The following is a 21,789-nucleotide window of genomic DNA, read 5'->3' on the forward strand; positions in this document are numbered from 1 at the left end:
ATTTATTCCTAGGCATTTTGTTGTTTTTGTTGTGAATTTAAATGGGATTGTATTCTTAATTTCTCTTTCTGCTATTTCTTTGTTAGTGTATAGAAACACAACTGATTTTTGTATGTTGATTTTGTACTCTGCAACTTTATTGTATTCATTTATTATTTCTAGTAGTTTTTGGTGGATTCCTTAGGGTTTTCTCTATATAAAATAATGTCATCTGCAAATAGTGACAGTTTTATTTCTTCCTTTCCAATTTGGATCCCTTTTATTTCTTTTTCTTGCCTGATTGCTCTGGCTAGGACTTCCAATGCTGTGTTAAATAAGAGTGGTGAAAATGGGCATCTTTGTCTTGTTCCTGTTCTTAAAGGGAAAGCTTTCAGTTTTTCACCATTGAGTATGTTTGCTGTGGGTTTGTCATATATGGCCTTTATTATGCTGAGATACTTTCCTTCTATACCCTATTTTAGTCAAAGTTTTTATCATAAGTGGATGCTGCATCTTGTTGATGCTTTTTTGCTTCTATTGAGATTATCATGTGATTTTTGTTCTTCATTTTGTTAATGTGAGGCATCACATTGATTGATTTGCGGATGTGGAACCATCCTTGCATCCCTGGAATAAATCCCACTTGATCATGGTGTATCATCTTTTTTATGTATTGTTGTATTCAGTTTGCTGGTATTTTGTTGAAGATTTTTTCATCTATTTTCGTCAGTGACATTGGCCTGTAATTTTCTTTTTGTTTTGGTATCAGGGTTATGTTGGCCTTGTAGAATGAGTTAGGAAGCATCCTCTCCTCTTCAGCTTTTCAGAAGAGTTTGAGAAGGATAGGAATTAAGCCTTCTTTGAATGTTTGGTAGAATTCACCAGGGAAGCCAACTGGTCCTGGACTTTTGTCTTTTGGGAGGTTTTTGATTACTGTTTTGATCTCTTTACCAGTGACCAGTCTATTCAGATTCTCTTTCTTCTTGATTCAGTTTTGGAAGGTTGTATGATTCTAAGGATTTATCCATTTCTTGTATATTATCCAGTTTGTTGGCATATAGCTTTTTGTAGTAGTCTCTTAATCCTTTGTTATCCATCTTAATTTCTCCTCTTTTGTTTCTGATTTTATTTGAACCTTTTCTTTTTTTTCTTAGTGAATCTAGCTAAAGGTTTGTCCATTTTGTTTATCTGTTCGAAGAACCAGCTCTGAGTTCCATTGATCCTTTCTATTGTCTTTTTGTCTATTTCATTTATTTTTACTCTGATTTTTAGTATTTCCTCTTTTCTATGGATTTGTGACTTTGTTTGTTCTTCTTTTTCTAGTTCCTTTAGTTGTAGTGTTAAATTGGTTACTTGATATTTTTCTTGTTTTTTTGAGACAGGCCTGTATTACTCTAAACTTCCCTCTTAGTACTGCTTTTGCTGCATCCCATAGATTTGGTGTGTTTATTTTTTCATTTTCGTTTGTCTCCGGGTATTTTTTATTTCTCCTTTGATTTCTTCTTTGATCCAGTAGTTGTTCAGTAGCATGTTGTTTAGTCTCTACGTGTTTGTGAAATTCCCAGCTTTCTTCTCTTAGTTGATTTCTAGTTTCATACCATTGTGATTTGAAAGATGTGTGGTATTATTTCAGTCTTCTTAAATTTGTTGAGACTGTTTTGTGTCCCAACATATGGTCTGTTCTTTAGAATGTTGCATGTGCACTTGAGAAGAATGTTTATTCTGCTGCTTTTGGATGGAATGTTCTATATATATCTATTAATTCCATCCGGTCTAATGTTTCATTTAAGGCTGATGTTTCCTTGTTGACTTTCTGTCTGGATGATCTATCCATTGATGTAAGCAGGGCATTAAACTCCCCTACTATTATTGTGTTGCTATCAGTTTTCCCCTCGGTCTGTTAATAGTTGGTTTATATATTTTGGTGATTCTGTGGTAGGTGCATATATATTAATAAATGTTAAATCTTTTTGATGGGTTGTCCCATTTATCATTCTATAATGTCCATCTTTGTCATCTCTTGTTATCGTTTTGGCTTGAAGTGTAATTTGTCTGATATAAGTATGACTAAACCCCCTTTCTTTTGTTTGCTGTTTGCTTGGAGTATCATTTTCCATCCCTTCACTTTGAGCCTATGTTTGTTTTTAAAGATGAGATGAATCTCCTCGAGGCAGCATATCGATGGGTCTTCCTTTTTAGTCCATCCAGCCACTCTGTGTCTTGATTGGTAAATTCCACTCATTTTCATTTAGGATTATTATTGATACATGAGCAATTAGTACTGCCAATTTATGTTTTGTTTTCTGATTGTTCTATGTCTCTGTTGTTTCTTCTGCCATGTGCTTCTGTCCGCCATTTCAGTTTGTTGTTTTTTTGTGATGTTTTTCTCAGTTTCCTCTTTTTTTTCCTTCGTTGGTGAGCAAGATTGGCCCTGGGCTATCATTCCTGCCCATCTTCGTCTACTTTGTATGTGGGACGCCTGCCACAGCATGGCTTCATAAGCGGTGTGTCGTTCTATGCCCAGGATCTGAACCTTCGAACCCCGGGCCACTGAAGTGGAGCTCGCGAACTTAACCACTACACGACTGGGCTGGCCGCCAGTTTATTCTTTTTTCATGTTTCTTGTCTCAGCTCTGAATTTTTCTCTTCTGGTTTCCGTGAGGTTTGTATATAAGGTATCATAGGTGAAATAGTCCTTTTTCTGCTGATAGCATCTTATCTTTGTTTATCTATACAAGTTCTGTCCCTTTTCCTATTCCTTTTCTATGTTTTTGTTGTTGCAAATTATCCCATTTTATGTTGTGAATTCATTATGAAATTGGAGTGGCTTTCTTTCCCTTTAACCTTTATGTTATAGGTAAGTGTTTACTACCAACCTATTCTGATGTAGAGTTGCAATTTTCTGATTCTGTCTGTCAATTTATCACCTTGCTCAAAGTTTTGTATACCTTTGCCTTTTTGTTTCAGGTAGAAGAGCTCCTTTCAACATTTCTTGTTAGGCAGGTGTAGTGGCAGTGAACCTCCCTCGGTTTTCGTTTGTCTGGGAAAGCCTGTATTTCTCCTTCATATCTGAAGGATAGCTTTGCTGGGTAGAGTATTCTTGGGTGACGGTTTTTGTCTTTGAATATTTTGAATGTATCATTCCAGTGTCTCCTGGCCTGTAGAGTTTCTGCTGAGAAATGTGCTGATAGCCAAAGGGGGTTCCCTTACAGGTTAATTTTTTTCCACTGACTGTCTTTAGTATTCTTTCTTGTCATTTATTTTTGACAATTTTATCATCATGTTTCTTGGAGAAGGTTTTTTTGCATTGAGATAACTGTGTGTTTTATTAACTTCATGGATTTGTATATCCAGTTCCTTCCCCAGGTAGGGGAATTCTAACTTATTATTTCTTTAAATAATCACTTACTGCTTTCTCTCTCTCGTTATCTCTTTCTGAGCTACCCATTATTCTTATGTTGCCATTTCTAAGGGAGTTGAATAGTTCCTGTAGAATTTTTTGTTCTTTTTAAATGTTAGTTCTCCTCTCTTCTAGCTGAATCATTTCTATGTTTCTGTCTTCCAGTTCACTGATTCTCTCTTCCACGTGGTCAGCTCTATTTCCAATGCTTTCTAATGCATTCTTCATCTCATTTATTGAGTTTTCAGCTCCAAAATTTCTGTTTGGTTCTTTTTTAGAGTTTCAATCGTTTTGGTAAAGTGTTTTGTCTCTTCATTGATTTTATTCCTGAGCTCATCGAACTGTTTTTCTGAGTTTTCTTGTAGCTCATTGAGTTTGTTCATGGCAGCTATTTTGAATTCTTTATCAATTAGATCATAATCTTCCATGACTTTAAGTCTAATTTTTGGAGATTCATCATTTTCATTTTGTGATGCCATGTTACCATGTATTTTTGCAGGGCTTGATTAGTTATTCCTCTGTTGGTGCATTTGCTGTAGCAATACTTTTGTTATTTAGGTACAGTTTTGTTTGCTGTGATTCTAACTATTCAATCAGTGTGTAATTTGAGGCCTTTCTTTTGTTTTAAGATGGTGGGGCTGTAACACCAGTTTTTAGTTTTTCTCTCCTGAGCTGCCTCTGGCCCTCTTTGAGAATTGGAATTTCAATGCCCTTGCTGTTGCCACCTGCACCTCCAGGGGTCACCAATGCCTTGCTGTTGCCATTGTTGCTGCAATTTCTGTCTTTGCCACCAGGCGCACAGGGATGGTGGGCACCTCCACCTTGTCCAGGGTCCAGGGTCCCAGGTTGCAAGCACCACCGCAATGGTGAGGGGAGGGGGAGGAGGAGGAGAGAGTAGGGTTTGTGGGGCACTGCCACCATTGTTGCCTCATTCCTTGTGGCTCCAGGTACCACTGAGGTCGGGAGTCTGATGTCATGTGCACCACTTCAGCTGCTGCTACTGGGTTCTGAGCCACAGCCAGGGGATTGCAGGGCACTGATTTTGCTATTTCCTGGTTCCCTGTGGCCACAGGTGATGCTGTGGTTGGGAGGTCAGGGTCGTGTGTGTGCCTCTACTGCTGCTACTAGGTTCTGAGCCATAGCTAGCGGGTCAGGATTGTGGGGCTTCACTTCTGCTGTTGTCCTGTTCCCTGTGACTGCAGGCACTGCTGTGGTTGGAAGATTGGGGTTGTGTATGCACCTCTGATGCTGATACTGGGGTCTGAGCCACAGTCAGGGGTTGGGATTGTGGGGCTCTGCCTCTGTTGTTGTCCTCTCCCCTGTGGCTGCAGGTGCTGCTGTGGTGAGGAGACCGGAGTTGTGTGCACACCAGGTTCTCTGGGGCTACAGGTGGCTGGCTTAGCCACCATGGCTTGGGTCCTGGGTCATGCGCACTGCCTCCACTGTTCCTCTTCTTCGCCTCCTCTGTGTGCTCCAGTCCACCCACTTTGTCTGTACTGATGTGTGGATCTCTCTGGTGTGTTGGGCAAAGGAACCTTTGCTGAGTTATGGAGGTTTTACTCATTATAGACTGAAGAGGAGAGACAAAGTGACCATCTCACGCGGCATGATGCTGACATCATTGTGTTAAGTCACTTCTTGACTAATTGTTTAAACTTCCTTATAATTGTTAGTAATTCCTTGGAAATTGACTTTACCCTCCTTTATAGTAGAAATGATGGTGAGGAGGAAATAAGAATGGGTACCATATTTATCTTTTGACATTAAATGCAAAGATACTGTACATGCCTTTGGATGTTTTCAATTAAGTATAGATGTTAAACCATGCATATAGTTTGATTGCTAAAAACCAAAAGAATAACCTGCAAAATAGAATTCCAATCACATGATAGGTGTACTCAATATCAGTAAGCAGTTGTACTGATTTTTTAAAGTATCTGTGCAGTTAATCTACTTCAGAACTAACCTCGATGCCCAGTACCTTCGTTTGATGTTTCCTTTGCACTGAACGTCGGCATATGTTGTGCTATGACTTTGAAATTCTTTCCTCAGAGAATACTTATTTTAATGGGAAAGATAATAGGAAACACACGTTTAATGGAGCACAGGTTGCTGATGGTAGTTATTTAATTTTACTATGTCATGCTGATCTACTTGAGGCCTCTGAGTTCTGCAACCCAGGCAAATGATAAGAGGCCTCTGCTTCTGGGGCCTCAGGTGCTCCTAACTCAGAGGCTCGGCTCAGCCCGGTGGTGGGCCTGGGCCAGCAGAACCCTTAAGCCAGAGTCACACACTCATGACATATGCGCAGAGACATCACTGACCGTGACCCAGGAGGCAAGGACAGAGTCTGGGGAGGACACTGAGAAAACGATGGAGAAAACAATGATTGGAAGAGATCAGCATTTCTCTAGAGAAGTGTTAACAAGAGTCCTTGAGAATGAATCTTTGAAGACACTGGGCTTCTGTAATGATAAACAGTAATTGGGAACCAAAGTGCAACGTGAAATGATGTTAATGAGTAAGATGAAGAAACACTCTATTCACTGCATAGGTTTCAGGAGTGTATCAAAAACCCCTTAAGAAACCAGGAGCTCTGTAGAGTGAACTAGGAAAAAAACCAATGAAACCAAACCCTCGCCCACAGGAGGATTCTGAACAAGCGCTTGGCCGTGGCCAGGTGCAAATGATGCGGCAGGAGCGCCCCTCTCTTGGGGCTGGCCCTGCACTCATACTCCCTGTGTGGCTAGCTCCCCAGCTGAATAATAAAGTGATCCTAGAGCCTGTAGAAAGAACAGTGCAGCCAGAAACAGTGCCACACACGCATGGACTCGACCTTAGGCCTGAGCAGGCCTTGTGACAAGGGCAGAAAGCCTGTGCTGGGACCCTAAGGTATTGAAGAAAAAGTTATTCATGACGCTTGTGAGGCTGACTTTATTCATGGGGGCTACTACAATGGGGTTTTGTAGTGGGGGAGAGAGATCGGGCTCCACTTTGAATACAGTAAGGAAAGGTGAGATTTATGGGTAAGGCACAGGGTGAGCATTAGTGAATGGAAAATCACTAGGACGAAACATCAGTGATAAGGGAGATTCTGGGTAAAGCAACCTAACAGGATTCCTGCTGAAGGCAGGCTGGAGTGATGAGACATCACCTGGGGGATGATGGAGGATGAGGAACCTGATCAGATGTTGAGGGTGATCGGGGGATGGGGGATTCTGGCTAAACTGACTTAGCAGGATTCTTGCCAGAACTGGACTCTACAAGGAAGGACATGGGAGTCAAAGCCTGGGCTTAGTAAAAACGATTGCTGAGGAGACGCTGACCAAAATTTATTCAAGGAGAGGATCTTTGTCAGGGAGTCTGCTGTCCCATTTGCTGACCCCAGGTGGAGCAGGTGCCAGGGCATGCAGGAAGGAGTCTGGGCATGGTGTGCCTGGACCTTCTGGGCCCCAGCCCAAGGGCATCAAGACCATGTGCTCTCAGGGATGTGTCTAAGGCTTCAGGGCAGGGGCTGATCCAACTGGGATGACCTGGACTCTGCCAGACCCTGGACCTCCCCAAGTCTCCCCACCCCCCATTCCTGTTCCGCCAACCATGGTCCCGCATCCCACCCATGTCCCAGGTGCTTGCCTGGCCAGCCACTCCGTGCTGCACATGGACGGCCATGACAGAGATCCCCTGTCCAGATGCCAGGGCCCTGTGGGAGGCTCTGGGCTCTGCTGTGGGTTCCCTGGGCACACACAATCAACAGATGGTGCCAGCAATCTCCAAGGACCCAGACATGGGAAAAAGGCAATGAAGACAGGGGAGGGCCTGTGGGTGGGGGCGTGTCAGTGCAGAGCAGCTGGGATTCATGAAGAAGGGCGCACTATGAAGACATAAATACTGTGTATAATGTTGTATCAGGCAGGAATGCGTGCTAGCGAGGACAACAGAGACAGGAAGCTGTTTTGGATGGGTACTCAAGAGACCCACTGAGGTGGGCAATGGAGGCATGTGCTGTGGGTAGGAAGAACATTCCAAGTGCAGCGTTTCAGGGCAAGGGGAGTATCCAGGGTGTTTGAGGAAAAGCGCAGAGCCTAGGATGGCTATGATGCAATGAGTGAGTGAAGGGAGGAAGATGAGGGTGAGGCCACAAGAGGCCTGGGGCCCGACCAAGCAGGACTCGGAGGCACAGGCCAGAACTCTGGGTTTATTCTAATCAGATGGATCACCCTTGGATGCTATGAGTAGTGATGGCACAGTCAGGCTCACGTTTGAGGGCGTCACTTTGACGACTCTGTGAACAGGCCAGGGGAACAAGAGTGGACACAGAGTGGTTGATTACGAGATTATTGCAGCTGCCAAGAGAGAGAGATGCTGAGTTGAGGTTCTGGATGGGCTCTTTTCCTCACTTTTGTTCTTGGCCTTCCAAACTGCACAACTTCAGATGTGGGAGATTGAGCAATTTCCTCCATCTCCCCAACAGACTAGGATTAATCCAGGCCTTTACCTGCAACACACTTTTCTGAGTGTTGAGAGAGAACAAGTTGATGTCTCAGCACAAAAGAATCTGAAATAGCTTCACTTAACCTCATGGTTATGGTCGTTAGTTGTAGTTGCAGTTTTATGGCTGTGGGGTTATTTACTCTGTATCTGCTTTTTACGCTGAACTATATGCTTCATGGAAGGAGAAAATTATTTGTTTTAAATCACCGCTATATCCTCAGTTTTACCACAATGCCTGACACATAGCAGTTCCTCAAATTGTGGTGTGTTCATGTCTGTGTATTAGTGAGAGAGAGAGAGAGAGAACACTGCAGATAGAAAGAGATTGGGTGCTTTTTCTGTGTTCCTGCCTATTTTCTTACTTTAGACTTTTACCTCTGTAACTTCTCCTCTTTTATCTTCTCTGTAATGATCTTTTCCTTACAACCATAAAGAATGAGAATTCTTTTCAGGAAAAATGTAAGTGTCTTACCATCAATTCTAGTACTATAGTTAGTAAATAATTTTCTTATTCTTTCTATATTTTGGAAAAGCATCAGAACTTATTACTTATGCAAAGTGGACAATAAATAAAAATTAGTAGTTTGACACTTTGGGACTATGAATTATAAGGGCAGAAGCCACTTTTCATGGTTCTGTCTCTCAAGCATTCAGCCCAATGGCATTTTGGCGATGGAGTAATGATGACAATGGGGGCACGTCACTGCTGACACAGGGACTCAGCTTCTCTTAAGTTAAGCTGTTTAACTTAATCCACAGAAAGTGAGAATTTCTCTAAAAGAATTTCAGTACTTTTAAAATTACAGTTTATTACAGAAGTTAATTGTTTTCCTATATACCAGCAAAGAACAAGTAGAATTTGAAATTAAAACCCAATACTATTTACATTAGCACCAAAAAAAAAAGAAATACATAGGTATAAATCTAACAAAATATGTATAAGATGTATATGAAGAAAACTACAAAACTCTGTTGAATGAAATCAAACAAGAACTAAATAAATGGAGAAATATTTCATATTCATGGATAGGAAGACTCAGTATTGTCAATGTCAGTTTTTCTCAACTTTACCTGTAGATTCATCCCAATCCCAATCCAAATCTCAAGTTATTTTGTGGATATCAACAACTGATTTGAAAGTTTAGATGGAGAGACAAAAGACCCAGAATAGTCAACACAATATTGAGGCAGGAAAACAAAGTTTGAGGACTGACATTACCTTACTTCAGGTTTTACTATAAAGCTATGGTAGTCAAGACAGGGTGGTATTGGTAAAAGAATTGACAAGTAGATCGATGGAACAGAACAGAGAGTTCAGAAATAGACACACATGAATGTAGTCAGTTGATCTTTGACAGATGAGCAAAAGCAATACAATGAACAAAGCTTGTCTTGTCAACAAATGGTGCTGGAACAACTGGACATACACAGGCAAACAAATGAACCCGGGCACAGACCTTACCCCTTCGCAAAAATTAACTCAGAGTGGATCACAGACCTAAATGTAAAATGCAAGCTATAAAAGTCCTGGAAGATAACATAGGAGAAAACCTAAATGACCGTGAGTATGGTGATGACTTGTTAGATACAACATCAAAGGCACAATCCACAAAATAAATAATTGATAAGCTGGACTTCATTAAAATTAAAAACCTCTGCTCTACAAAAGAAAATGTGAAGAGAATGAGAAGACGAGCCACAGACTGTTAGAAAATATTTGCAAAAGACACATCTGATAAAGGTCTGTTAACCAAAATATACAAAGAACTTAACAATAAGAAAACAGGCAACCAAATTTAAAAATGAGCAAAAGATCTGAACAGATACTGCACCAGTGAAGGTATACAAATGGCAAATAAGCGTATGAAAAGATTCTCACCATCGTGCGTCATTAGAGAACTGCAGATTAAAACAACATGGGGTACCACTACACACCTATTAGAATGGCCAAAGTCCAGAACACTGACAACAGCAGATGGTGGTGATGGTGGAGCGGCAGGAACTCTGCTTCATTGCTGGTGGGAAGGCAAAATGGCACATTGACTTGGGAAACCATTTGGCAGTTTCTTAGAAATGTAAACATACTCTTACCTTACCGTCCAGCAATGTCTTTCCTTGATGTGTACACAGAGGAGTTGAAAACTTAGATCCATACCAAAACCTACACACAGATGTTTATAGTAGCTTTATTCATAATCGCCAAAAATTGGAAGCAACCGAGATATCCTTCAGTAGGGGAATGGTAAATCAGCTGTGGTACATCCAGACAGTGGAATATTATTCATTCCTAAAAAGAAATGAGCTATCAAGACAAAAAAGACATGGAAGAACCTTAAGTGCGTATTTACTAAGTGAAGGAAGCCAATCTGAAAGGCTACGTACTATATGATTCCACCTGTATGACATTCTGGAGAAGGCAAAACTATGGAGACAGTAAAGAGATCAGTGGTTGCCAGGGTTGCGGGGAAGGGAGGGATAAATGGGTGGAGCACAGAGGATTTTTGGGGCAGTGAAAATACTCTGTGTGATACCACAGTGAGGGACACATGTTACTATACATTTGTCCAAACCACAGAATGTCCACACCCAGAACTGTAACGTGACCTGTGCACTTTGGGTGGTGACATGTCCATGGAGCTTCATCAACTGTAACAAACATACCAACCTGGTGGAGGGGTGTTGACAGTGGGGCAGGCTGTGTGTGTGAGGGGGCAGAGAGTGTATGGGTACTTTCTCCTCTATTTTGCTGTGAATCTTAAACTGCTCCAAAAAAATAAAGATAAATTTTTTTCAATTTCACTTTATTCCCAAGAACATACTAGGTACTTTCTCCTTCACCAAAAAGTTGAGGCTGACACTGGGCATGGAAATGACTTCTTTCTGAGTTTCCCCAAATGGAGATCGATCACTTACATCTTGTTACTGAGGAGAAAAGGATTTTACACTCATTAAAATCTAAATTTACTTGGGTCTAATTAATGTCACCAAAAAACACTGGAAGGTCCTTCCATTTAATTTTGACTTAAACCTCGTTCAGTTTAGTGTATATAGTTAGTATTGGTTGTCTTCCTTAGAAACTTTCAAACCTTTCTTAAACAGTGACCTCAAAGTTCCTGAAATATTTCCATGAAAAACCAAAGAAAGACAAGTTTTGAAACTTCCATGGATTTGGGAAATATTCTGACTCATGTGTCCTCCTTGCAGCATAGTCACGTCTCTGAGAATATCCACACATAACCACAGATGTGCGCGCACATACACATGCACATGCACAGACACGCGCGCACAGACACACACACGTACACACACACACACGCATACAGTGAAAGAATGGCCACAAACTCTGCTTTCTTTAACCCAAACTTCCAGCTGCTTTGGCCACAGAATCTTTTTATAAAACAGTATTCTTTATTATCTGCTTTGAGAGATATTGCTCTACAATGCATGGCATGGCATCACTGAGTTAGTGTGGCTGGCCCACTAGAAGGTGGTCATAAAATGGAAGATTCAGAGCAAACAGAATGAATGAAAATATTAGAAGGTTTATTTTTTGCATTAGAGACAGTTTCCAAGTTATATTAGAGCTGAATAAGCATATCAAACCCCCTTTCTGCTTTCAAAAAAACGATTGTACTTTTAAGTCATTTTTGGATGAGACATTTGTCAGCAAGCAGATGCAGTTAAAGGACATCAATGACATTAGTGCATTATTGCCAGCTCTCTGCTCTCAGCTCACTTTCCTTTCGGGGCTCCCTCAGACTGGAAAAATGGTCTTAAATTCTGTGGTTCTGTGAGACGGCTTGAATCTATGAGGGGCCACCTGTGCACCTTACCGAGCTTAGGGGCTTTGGTGAAACGTTAGCCACCGGCTGTCATTGCGTCATCCTTGGGCCCCTGTGACCTCTGATCAGACTCAGTTGTCTAAAAAACTAAGACCACTGTTTCAGAAAAAAAATTTCACCTACTTTGTTATTCAAATAGGATGATTTTAACATTGGTTATCTACTCCTACCTGGAGATTGTAAAAGGCAGTGATAAACATGGCTACAGGGTGTGTGTACTGTGTCCTATGAAACAGAGCTAGTTAATAAAATAAATACTCTCAGCTGGGGATGATCTCATGTGTCCATCTGGGCTCCCTGGGTTGCCTCGAGCCTCACAAAGAGACCCATGGCCTGCAGACCAGGACGGCAGCAGCCACGCAATGCCTGGGAGCCCACAAGAAAATTGTGAAGGAGGAATATTATTAGACAGGCCCAGATGCATCATTTCCTCCAGTCACTGCTCTTTTGTGAAAATTTTTAAACACATACATATTTTTATCCCCAAATAAATATAGTGCTGGATGCTTTCCCTACTAGGAAATTAGTAGAAAATTCATTTTCCTACCATCTCCTTTGGATGAACTTTCACCATGGCAAAGTCACTCAGAAAAGAGTTCATCCTGCCAACACCGCCCCTGGACCTGTGTCCCCCAAATGTCATCTGGCCCACAATATTGAGGAACTCACCAGCAGGTAAACAGGTGCTTGAATGTGATTTAATTCCCATGTGACCACACTTGGTCACATTTATTATCTGAAGGGAAATACGGCAAAGTGCCTGATGACAGGCACTGGGGGCTCTGCCTTTTCTCCGTGGCCTCCCTGTGAAGTCGTCACCTCTCAGCAGTAAAGCCTCTTGGTGAGAAGCCCTGGGGGCGGGCCAGCCTCACTTCTGGGGATGCGCTGTCCTCCTGCTGGTTTCTCTGAAGCCCCTCGAGCAGTGCTCTTCACACAGGAATCTTTCCCACTCACCGAGGTGTGGGAGCCTCACACACTTGTCAGATGGCTCTTCATTTCAATGACTTGGCTTCTAATTCTCAATTTCTTTCTGTTCCTAAGCTTTTAGAGCTTTTCACCAACCCATGAGAAACATCTTGGAAAGGTCAGGTAACCTTCAAATCTAAAGGCTTCAACCTGGTCTGTCCTTAAGGCTCATTTTTTCCCCCCACGGAACTCACTCTCTTCCTTGCTAGGCAAAATAGAGATTTTAGCACAAAAAGAAATACACAAGTGAATCCCCCCCAACCCCATATTGGCGTTTTCACAGCTAATTCTTAACATATTTTCTGTTTTTTGTAAAGAAAGAAGAAAAATTGGTAAATATCTTTATAGGTAATATTACATAAATAAATAATAATAGCCAAGCCCAAATCCCCAAATTTCCAGATTATATAAAATTGAAGCTGGGTAGAGGGAGGTTACTGTAGACATTCAGTAAGCAATTTGCTGTTTTCCTGTTTAACTTGAGGGGTGACTCAGGGGTCTGGAGGATATGCGAGCTAGTTTTGCAGAAGCTTTGTGAGCTTGGTTTGCAGAAGGAAGAGAACGCCTTTGGGGAGGTTGCCGTCACTGGATGGCCGGCCCCCAGCTACCCTTGACACCTAGAAGTCATATTGCCCAGGAGCTTATCGGAGCGACCCCCTTGTTTCTCTGAAGCTCCTCCTGCCAAACCCCTTAGAGCTATAAAACCCGTGCTTTCTGCTCTTGTTAAGGCAGATTTGGGTGAACCCAAGCTCCCACCTTCTCATTTTGGCCAATTTGAATAAACCTTTCTCCATCTCCAAGTACTGATGCCTCAGTGTTTGTCTTAGTGCACATCGGGCACACGAACTTGAGATTAAGAGGCTCAGTATCAAAATTTTAGACACTTATATCTTAATTCTTTTTCGTGAGATGAGAAATGCTCTTTTAAATGAACTGGTAAAAGTTGGTAACAAAGTTGTTTGAAAATGTACAGAAAACTCTTATAAATTAAGATCCCTTTACAGCCGCTCAAAGGCCTAACACCAGCCCTAGGAGGTGAGGGCTCCTGGATGAAGAAGGAGGCCTTAGCTCACCCCTGCAGCCCTCCAGGGACTGGGGGAAGGCTGAGAGAGGTGGAGATGGAGTAGGATTTTTTAGAGAGAGTTTTCAGGGATGTGAGTATACCCTCACACCTGTCCCCACAGGGGGCATCCAGGAACCAACTTTAAGAACCTGCCTGTGCCTCCTTGGCTTCTGGGGAACCCAGGGCAGACTGTCTGACCATCCCGGAGACATCGGGGGAAGGGGTGGGCTGAGATGCTGGAACAGGATAGGAGGGGCTGCATTTGGGAGAAGTGCTCTCCCAGCCGCCAGTTGAAGGTGTCCACGCTGACAGAATGTGGCCCAGCTTGAGAGGGAGCTGCACTGAGAGGGGAGGAGATGGTACAGCAAGAGTACTGCCCCGTGATGGGGGGACTGTGGGGACCGCCAGAGGAGGTGCTTGCCCATGACAAGGAACTGCAGGTGCGAGGCCCCTGGAAATGGCAGCAGATGCCCACGAGAGAAAGTCCACTCCGAACCCACCAAGTTCAGGTGGCACCACTGTGGGCTCGCAGCAGTGCAGCCAGTCGCGTGAGCATTTCTTGCTTTTTTAATCCCCATCGCTCCAGTCCCCTGCTGGGCGATGAGAGGTCAGAACTCAAGGTCAGTAAGCTGGGTGGGCAGGTGAGGGTAGTGGACAGGGCTTGGAAGAAGAGGAAGCAGCACCAAGTGCCAGTGGAGGAGTCCACGTGTTCCTCCCCGGCTCCCAGGGCAGCGTTCCCATCTAAAGCGGGCTGTTCTCTTGGAGGAGAGAAGCGTTGCGTTGAAATGCAATGTGGCGTTTGACTGTTACTCTGGACTGCACAACTCATTACTGAAGTCAGACCTCTGGTTACTGGAGATAACCAGAGGACCCCGATGCTACCCAAGGGCTTGGGGGGCGGCACCGGGAAGCAGGTGTGAACAGGCAGGTGGAGAGAACAGAGTTGGTTTTGAAGTTCCACGAGTCCAGCTTGTTCAAAGGCAAAGAAATAGTAGCTTTGGGATGGCAAAAAGAATCCTTTAAAATCGAAGTAAGCTAGTAGAGACCTACTAAACACTGTGTGGCGAAAAATGGTTTGAAAATTACTTGAAAGAATATTCAGTTTATTTTCTCAGAGATTTTTAATTTTTAATACATACAAAATACTAGCTTTTGTCCTAGAAAATTTTGCTTAATTCTGTACAAAATAAGCAGTGTGTACTTTATTTAACAAATAAAAACTACCTTGATACTAATAAAATGAAAAATGAAAGCAATGACAATAGCAAAGTCGCTCATTACTTGCTATGCAAAGTGTTTACCCTTTAACTCATTTCCCCTTCACTGCAACACTACTAACTTTAACCCTCGTTTTCCAGGTCAAGGAAATGAAGTTTGGAGGCACTGGGTGACTTGCCCAAGTCTCAGCCCTGGTAGGTGGAAAGTTTATCTCAGTCAGGGGACCACACTCTGCAAAACAAATCTACACACTCTACAAAATACTTACTGACGTTGAAATAGGCAGGGGAAGTGTTGCCAGTGTAAAATTATGGCGGGGGTAAACAGGAAGGATGGTGGTCTTGCTTCTGAAGTTTCAGGGTGGTGTGTGAGCTGAGAGAGGTCTGTCTGGTTGAAGTGGTCCCTGGAAACTAGTGGCAGATTGTGAAGCCACAGGGGGCAGGTGGTGGCGAGTCCAGCTTCTGGACTCAGGAGGGAGGGAGAACTGCGGACGTCATTACAGTGACCGAGGGGGTGAAACTCGAGTGCACAAAAGCACTCAGAACCGGAGAGCTGTGTCAGCCACGTTGGCTACGAAGGGTGTGAGCGTGTTCTGCATCCTCCTCTACTGGGTCTGGCACAGCGCTGGTTTACAGCCACCTGGAGTTTAGCTGCATTGGCGCCACGTGTGGCTCTGTGGTGGTTCGTTGCTGTGGAGAGCACAGAGTGCATGTCCCTGGGGAAAGAGCTCTTCTGGTGCCCAGAGCGCGTGGACGCCAGCCTGACACAGGCCAGGGAGGGCGCCACCCGTGAGCTAGGGGACTGGCGCCTGTCTGGAAGTGCGACCATCCACATGGCTGGGGCGCAGTTATCAAGACCGACCCTGCTCCAGGAATGATTGTGAATCTGACCGACCTCAGAGAGGCTGCGGCAGTTATGCAGCCCCTGGATCATCCGGATCTGGGTGTTCCCTACTGTGCCCGTGTGTGAGCACCACAGAAAGTGTAGCTGGGTATATGTGGAAACACTTCCAGAAGTTTATTCCTGTGGGAGTTCGATATAAAGTATATGAAACTGAAAATAATATTGTAAGTTAAAAGGGGAATCACTCTCAGGGTTAACATTGTGCACTGACTACTATTTTTTTTTCTTTTTCCTATTTGGGAAAGGTCTTTATCCCTTGGAGTGTTAAGAAGTCATCACATAATTGCCGCCCTCTGCATTTTGTTACAGAATGCTTGTTTATTGTGAGAACCATTTTAAACATAAACAGATGTCAAAACTGAACGTGTACTATATCCTGAATATCATGTAGAGAGCCTTTTATCTGTAGATCAAGAATCACTGCATTTTCAGCAGGATGTTCCCTGCTGTGCCGATGGGGAGGGCCCAGAGGCAGGACCTTGCTCCAGGGATAAACCACAGCACAAGCAGGCCTGTGCCCACTCCACCCCTCCACCCCGGGTCCCGGTCCCACATGGTGGCATCTGACAGGCAAGGGGGCAGGGCCCATTCCTGCTGTCACCTGGATCAGGGGCACCTCCTAGAGCAGAACTTTCCACCACAGGAGTGACGCCCCCTGGAGCTGGGCCCAGTGTGCGCCCTGCGTGTGGCACAGAGCTTGGAATCACTCTAGAGAAATTGCTCCTGTCTCCCAGCTTTCCTGTGTGGACGGGGGTCTGGGGAGGAGGAAAGCTGGGCTCAGAGCAGAGCACTCAGCGGGACCTCCTGGACCACACCCTCATTCTGAGCGGGTCACTCCCGGCCGGTTGTGTGACAGATCCTGTCTGATGGCCTCTCCTCACTCTGGGCTCTGGGGTAAGCGAGAATGGCAGCCAGGCGAGACTTGCTATGTGACCCCAGGCCAGTCCTTCAGCCCTTGAAGTACCACTTGTCCTGGGGAGCCATCCTAGGACCACATGTGTAAGTAAAGGTCACAGACCGTGAGTCCTGAGGTCCCCAGTCCTGTGCGAGCTTATTAAATGTACTGTGAAGAAGTTAACCCTCTGCTTGAAGGCCGTGCCGCCTCTGTGAGCCTGGCCCTCTGTGGAGGAGCTACTGGCGGCTGCTCTGGGTCTGGGCTCTGGGAGCTGACGTGGGCTGGAGACGCTGGGTGGAGCCCCCGGGCCCCTAACTTCTCCTCCCTGCTGGGCCTGCAGGTGGCGGTGGGACGCCAGGGCCTCCTCGGTCACCGCACCATTCATGGGCACCCCTGCCAGTGTGCCTCCTTCCCCCACATCCTGCTCTAGGTGCACAGTGTCCCACTGTCAGATGGTGAGCACTGCACAGTCATAGCTCTCCTCCGTCCTGCAGAAAGGGAAGGTGGACACCCATGAGCAGGGCCATTCTCTCCTCTCGGGCGGAGGTGGATTGGCCCTCGGCAGCCTCCGTGCCCCGCACTGCACATCCTGCACATCCTCCTCATCCTTGCTGCTGCTCCAGAGTGTGAGAAGGGCAGAGGGAGGGTGATGCTGAGCTAAGGGGGTTCGCCGGCCCATCTCCATCCCGGCTTCATCAGGGAGGGAAGGGCTCCCAGGGCAGGCACCATCTGTTCCCACCAAGAGGTCTGGGAGGCAAGATTTTCCCACCTCTGGACTCCGGGCCAGCACTGCCCCCAAACTCCCCTCCCCACTCTGTGACACGAGAACTTGTCTCCAGTACTTCCTGGAGCCTGAGGGGAATTTCAGCCTCTGCAGCCTCCTCCCTACAGCTGCACAAGTTCAAGGTAGAGAGAAAGCGGGAGAGGACAGGCTGAGCCCGATCCTGGGGTGGGGTCTTACAGGTTTTGCTCATCTTGGCAAGTCCTGAATGCTTTCGTTTGTTGTTTTAGTGATGGAATTATGGAAACTTAAGGTGCAGTGAGGGAATGGCGGTGAGGGTGGGTATACCACGCTGTGGTTACCCTTCCTCCATGGCCCCATCCCTTCTGGAAGCCAAAGCAGGCACTCGGGAAGCACGGACCCTGAGTCCTTCCCTTCCCCCTAGCAGGACACAGACAGAGGCCACCACCTCTTGTGAGAAGACATATTTTGTGAAACAATAAAAATTGTGGTAGGAAGAAGCCATTAGCATATAGAAGATGTGCTAACATGAGAAAAACCAGGTTTTCTCCACATAAACTATATTTTTTATTGGTGGAAAGTTTCCCTTCCAGGAAAGGTGTGAGAAGCACACTCTAGCTGACGACGGGAGACGCACTCTCAAAGACAGCGTGTTGGGTGATGGTGGGCTGAGGCACCTGCCACCCTCGGCCCCTGCTGGCAGGGTCTGCCTGGGGACCCTGGCTCCCTGGGTGGGAAGGCCCACTTGCCATCCCGTTCTCTGGCCCACCTGCTCTTGTTTGGACAGCTGGGGCCCCTGGGGGTGGCTTGGTGACTATAGACCGTATCTGTTATCAGTCTTCTCTGCTCTGGGGAGGAGAGAACCTCCTGGTAGCAGGAATGCCCACCTCCTGGGGCCTGGAATTGCTCTTTGTGCTGACTTTTCTTGAGGCACAGAGTCCTTGGTGAAGCCCCAATTTCTCTGCCAGGATCTGTCCAACAGATGTCACAATCATCTGAGCTTCAACAGCCCTGCCATCCGTAAGAGATCTGCTTTTGACTGGTCCAGGGCTCTGGGCAGTGGCTGATGCAGGCTTGCCTTTTTGAGGGAGATCTTCTAGTCCTTCATCTTTTTTACTGGGGTCAAGATGCTGCAGAGAGTGCTTCATCTGTTTTCTGAAGTGGCTAGAGTGTGCCTTCTCTAGCAGGAGCTGGAGGCATTTGCTCCCAACAGTGTCTCCTATTCCCCTGACTTGGGAAGGGTGGCTCATCTCACTGGCTTGGGAAGCCCTCGGTCCTGCAAACGTGTCTTCATACTCTCCTGGTTTGGGCCTCCTACAGTCATCCCTCTCGTCAGTTTGGGCAAATATCTTGCTCTGGCTCTCACATGAGTCCTTAACTTTTGGTGTCCTGAGCTCCTGCTGCCCCTGGCTTGTCTGTGCACTCGATGTGAAGTCATATGGCACCTGGGAAGCTGGGGTGTCCCCACTGGTGCATTCCTTCTGGGGACTGGAACTACGGCAGGGGTCTCGTGAGGCCTGATCCCCACTTTCCAACCTTGGCTCATTCCTGGCCGTTGCTGAACTTGGACGTGGCTCCAGGCTGCCTTTCTCGGCCCCCATGACAATCTCACTGTGCCAGTTTCTGCCCACAAGGCTGCATGTGAGGGACTGAGAAGGTGGCCTGTCCGGTTGTCCAGTAAGAGGGGCCTCTGAGGGCCCATCACCAGGTGGTGTCCCTCCTAGGGCCTTCTGGATTTCTTCACACACAGGTGAGGGGGCAGGGAGGGGACTCGCCAGGGTGGGAATGGACTCTTTTGTTATAAGTTTCTCTGTTGGGCGGGGCTGAAGAGGTTTTCCTAAGACCTTGGTGAAGTTGGATTTTGAGTGGGCCCCAGATACACAAGTGGCTGAGGGGGAAAAGGCAGACCGTAGAAGGGGTGAGGGTTGAATCTTTTTCAACTTAAAGACTTTGATGGACTTGAGGACCTTGAGGGGTAGGCCCCACCGATGTTTCACTTGAAGCTTTATAATATGTGCTACCAGCACCTGTCGGGTGCGTGGACTGAGGATGGAATGCTCACAGGAGGTGTTCACACGGGGTTCCGGACCCTTCGAGGATGCCAGATTTCCTGTTTCCATGTGAGTGTGGGACTTGGGACCAACATAATTGGCAGCAAGCCAGGACTGACGCACTCTCACAGGGATCAAACCCTCCTTGATCTGCACTGACTTCATGCCCAAATGGACTTTCAAGATTTTTTCTAGATGTTTCTTATCTGGGCCCCTGGGTAAGCAATTTCCTGACTCTGTCTTTAAGGGCCTCATCAAGTGTCTTGCAGACTCCTCAGAGTTCGTTCCTGGAACCTTCGCTGGGAAGCTGGCTGAGCCCCTGGAGAGATCTGGGATCCCCTTCAGACATTGCCCCAGACCCCTGCTAATGGCCTTCCCTAGCTGGAACTTTACTTCACCCCTCCCAGGGGACTTTCTAGGGCACCTGGACCCCATTTTCTGTGTGTCCTGGCTGCTTTCGTCTACAAATGCAGAGGGCTGTGAGGGCTCCTGCTTGCCCTGTGCCTGATAAGCCTCTGGGAATTCATTCTGAGGCTGCATCAGTTCCAGAGACACTTGGATCCTGTGGGGCAGGACATCCTGGTGTTCATCTTTGATGAGCCTCTTTTGAAGATGTTGCTTTTGGAGATTAGGGCTGATCAAGTCCCCATGAAGGGTGGAAACTGACTTGTGGGCATGGGAGGCCCCACTGTCTTGGGGAAGATTGGGAATCAGCTGGCTAAAGACTTCTTCAGATCTTTTTACCACAGAGGGTAAAGCCCTCTCCCTTTTCAGTTGCTTCTGCAGCAAGAACAATTCCAGGTGTATTTTAGTTGGGATGAAAGATTGTGTCTTATTCTGGTGTGTCGGGCAAGATACCCCACAGGTCCTCATCAGAAGTGGAGAAGAAGGTGTTTGGGTTGGGGGAGAGGATGCCAGATGGGCCTGGGTCTGGGTCTGGGGCAGAGGTAGGGGCTGGAACTGGGGCAAGTTTGGAGTCAAAGGTTGAGGTTGGGCCCCAGGATAGGGCAAGGGTGGGGCCTGGGAAAGCCGTGAAGGTATTTCAGGCCAGATGGGAACTGGAAAGCGATTAGAGATGCCATTGAATAAAACGGAGGGGGCCTGTAGTTGAGAAGAGCTCCTAGAGACCAAGGCAGTAGCCACCAGGGACTCGCTGTGCAGAGAGGGGAGACCCCAGTAGAGCTGGCTGCATTTCTGCTGTAAATGGTCCCCCAAGGCCTTGGGATAGGAGAGCTGCTGAGAACCGGGCAGCTGCTCTGGTTTGTCTTTCAGGGTCCAGAGGGATTGGGAGGTTGTGGTGTCCCGCTCAGCACCCAGTGATTTCCACATATTCCCTGAAGAGTTCAGGTGGTAGTCTGAGCTCAGCTGTTTCAAAAATGACACATCCTTTTCTTTCTTCTTCCCAATCATCAGTTCTACTCTTTGGGTGATCTGTATGTTCAGCATCTTCTGGACCTCAGCGTTGACAAATGAGGGGCTACCAGCCTCTACCTCCCTGTCTGGGGGGGCTCCCGAGAAGGAGGCCTCCGGTGGGTGGTGGGACAGGTGCTCGTGGTGGGACTCGTGCTGTGATGAGGTGGGGAAGAACAAGGCCTTGGTAATCTTCCACCACTGGCAGAGGAACGAAATGGGACAACTTGTGCGGACAAGGCCTGAGATGGGGGATGCCAAACCGGAGTTACCTGGAGGTGAGCTCCCGGCAACCGTGCCCGGAGGGATTCTCTGCAAGTCAGGTCGGTCTTCTTGAGGGTCTGCTGACAGGGTGCAGGCCAGAGGTGGAGGGCGCTTGGTCAGCAGAGCCGAGGAAGCCGACAGGGATGTGGCGGGAGCAGCATCCTCCATCCACTCCCCGTGTGGCTGCTGGGCCCCAGCAGGCGCTGCCTCGCACACCTCACCGGGGGGGTCCTGACGTGAGAGCTGATGGAAACTGCCCTTGTCAGGGAGCCTCCCCAGGTGGCTGCAGGAGACAGGAGGCACAGGCTGCTGCCAGGAGCAGATGGGCCAGGAGGGCCAGGCAGGTCGGGCAGGGGTGGGCACCCGCGACCCCCCACAGCCCCCACATCAACTTCACAGTGCTCCTGCTGTCTGTCTCCCCAGGGCTTTAGCCACACCCTGTCCCTGTGGCTCCCCCTCCCAGATCAGCCCCAGGCTGCAGGGGTCACGTCATAGGCTCTGGGAGGAGGAAGGACCCGAGAGAGAAGGGGAAGATTCTTTACCTCTGCACAAGTAAAACCAGGCC

The 21,789-nt window shown here is 46.5% G+C and overlaps 1 long non-coding RNA gene across 5 annotated transcripts in view; it reads left to right on the forward strand.

Annotated features, from left to right (window-relative positions):
• Nucleotides 1–21,789, forward strand: part of LOC131393127 (uncharacterized) — a 54,960-nt gene that overhangs the window by 23,221 nt on the left and 9,950 nt on the right. The window contains exon 5 of one of the 5 annotated variants that reach the window (XR_009215873.1): nucleotides 20,964–21,123. The exons of the other annotated variants lie outside the window; for them this stretch is intronic. This is a non-coding gene — a long non-coding RNA (uncharacterized LOC131393127). Of the gene's footprint in view, nucleotides 1–20,963; nucleotides 21,124–21,789 lie in introns of those variants that run through there. 5 annotated transcript variants of the gene reach the window in all.

This window comes from Diceros bicornis, chromosome 28 (genome assembly GCF_020826845.1).
Source record: "Diceros bicornis minor isolate mBicDic1 chromosome 28, mDicBic1.mat.cur, whole genome shotgun sequence".
NCBI lineage: Eukaryota > Metazoa > Chordata > Mammalia > Perissodactyla > Rhinocerotidae > Diceros > Diceros bicornis.